Genomic DNA, 2,500 nt, shown 5'->3' on the forward strand with positions numbered 1-2,500 from the left:
TGAAAGTATACCAAATGAACCCTCAAGGTTACAGAATGGAATGGCATGTCAATTATGTTTACAGGGTATCCTTTTGTTAGTCATTCTCCTCTTGAAGGCATGACACGAGGCTTCTACTCTGGCACAAAGCCTGGTAGAAGCTCTGAATCTCAGCAAACATGGATTCAATTGAGGACAGGACTCCAAGCTACAAGTCAAAAAGAACAAACAACAAGTCCTCATTTGCATACCCTTGATGACTCATGGGGATAGGATAGGCGTTAGATGCTAAGAGTTTCACATTATTTTGACTTTGATGCATAAAATGTTTGTTTTCTACATTGTTATTGTAAGTAACATTGCTTTGCACGCACTTGCTGGTTTTGGTGCAGGTGCAGTAATTACTGTTCCTTTGATGTTAGTGATTGCCCGTTAATAACAAAGCAAACAGCATTCACATGTGTATGACAGTCAAAGAGTTACAATGTACAGATTAAATGATGCAAGTTGAGAATCAGTGGAGAGTTAATTCTGAAATTAAACGAGACTTACCTCAAAACAAACCCTATTTGATTGGAATTCTATCTCGTCGTCATTCAGGGATGGAAGAGTTACTTGAGAAGCATGAGCATGCCTGCTAGTCAATTCCATGAGCCTCTCTACCGTTTTGTTTTTGTTTTCTGTTTTTTCACAAAATTAATTTAAAACTCTTTTCCTTCATGTTTTACCTTCAATCCTCTGGATAACCATAGGAAATCTTTGTGGAAGCCCCTTAATTGAGTTATTGTATTTTTGCTAACCGTCCTTCACATTCAGGCAACTTCATTATGGCAAGCACAATGGAACAAGCACTAAGTGTACCTTCTGTTGATCAGAGCCCACACTGATACAACATCTGACCCAAGCAGGCTGTTGATCAGCTCAAAACCAACATTGACCTGAGGTCAACTTTTTTGGGGCAACTATGCTAACACATCCCACCAAGAAGTGCTGTCTCATAATGCCCAGTGGGCAGAAATGAAACTGGGCACAAATGGCACCACAAACGTTTTTCTTTGGATAAAGGTGAAAAGGGCTAGCCTGAAATTCCACAAGAAATGTGGCGTGAGAAGCGCGCGAAAAGAACTTGGCAATCGACTCATGAAATTGACTAGCAAGCATGCACATGCTACTCACATACAGTAGCAGTGACTACAACTGGTAACAAGGTAGAATTAGCAATTTAGTTGATACATAAAAAAAATATGGAAAACTAGCAAGATTTGATGCTCCATCCAAAAGAACGAATGATTTTCCTGCCGCAATTCACTCTGGATCAGAAGCTATACAATCTCACTTATACTTCCAATTTTTTGTGGGTCATTGCCCTTTTTTAGTTTCCTAATTTCGTACTAGTATTTCAAATTGCTTTGGGCATTCCAGGATCCATGTTTTGTCATACTGGTTCCCAGATCTACACTTTCACACATCTCGTACCCAGGCCACGTGTACAGCTTGGGTCGTATTTGAATTCTATTTTAACCCCCGTAAAAGCCGTCGGTGCAAGTTACAAAATTGCCGACAACATTTGTCATGTTCCATAAGGCCCCCTTAACACATTATGATAGGCGGGTTGCTTTCATCAGGAAATTCCCTTGGGATCACAGATGCTCCCAGACTAAAAGTAAGTTTTGCCGTGAGAAAGTACGTTTTGCCGCGGAGAGGTAAGATATGCCATGGCAGATGTGGGCCACCGTACTTTTCCGTTTTCGTACACTCAGTTTAAAAAATCTCTAAAGATTTAGCCTATACTATTCTTAAAAGTAAAATGGCTAGAAATTTGGAAAAACTATAGTTTCGTTGCCTGGAAGACTGCATACCGTTGTTTTAACAAGTTAATTTTCAAAGTTTGAAAAATCTCTTTTTCTGTAGCACAACGCAGGTGATCACTTATGATATGCCATTTCGCCAGAAAATTTTACAGGGTTAATTCGATGTAAATATATTTCTGTGAACTTTCTGTTTTTATTTTGACATTGACATTAGCTGTAAAAACGGGATTAGTAGTCGGTCATTCATATCACAAAAGATATTATTTAACAATTTCTATCCTGAACAAAGTTTCCAAGCAAAATTAAATGAAATTCCAAACTCAGGTTTTTTCTTTGGATAGAGGGTTCCTTCCACTCAAGAAATGCACCACGTCCAGCATTTACAGGTATCTATAGCCCTAAAAGCTAACTTTTTATGGTCAGGCGAGAGGAAATTTTGGAATCTGGAATTTATGGTAAAATAGAATGTGACAATTCCAGCTCTCCCTGTCTATACTCAATGTCATAACTTAATTCCCCTCCTTCCCCCCCCCCCCCCCTTTTTTTCAACAGAACAAATTTAACTTGAAAGTTTCCTTGACCGTGCATTGCATCTCAGAAACCACCGTGCTGCAACAAGTGTGTATTTGCCTATTGCCTGCGCACTTTGTGGACAGAGATGGGATTTGGCACTTAAGACACCAACAACAAAGCTGCAAGCCATATGTGGG

At 39.4% G+C, this 2,500-nt stretch overlaps 1 long non-coding RNA gene across 1 annotated transcript in view; it reads right to left on the bottom strand.

The window, feature by feature from the left end:
• Positions 1 to 2,500, bottom strand: part of LOC137970770 (uncharacterized) — an 8,789-nt gene that overhangs the window by 1,813 nt on the left and 4,476 nt on the right. The window contains exon 3 of the long non-coding RNA XR_011116860.1: positions 1 to 187. This exon is cut by the window's left edge and continues 1,813 nt beyond it. This is a non-coding gene — a long non-coding RNA (uncharacterized lncRNA). The remainder of the gene's footprint in view (positions 188 to 2,500) is intronic.

Source organism: Montipora foliosa, chromosome 9 (genome assembly GCF_036669935.1).
Source record: "Montipora foliosa isolate CH-2021 chromosome 9, ASM3666993v2, whole genome shotgun sequence".
Taxonomy (NCBI): Eukaryota; Metazoa; Cnidaria; class Anthozoa; order Scleractinia; family Acroporidae; genus Montipora; species Montipora foliosa.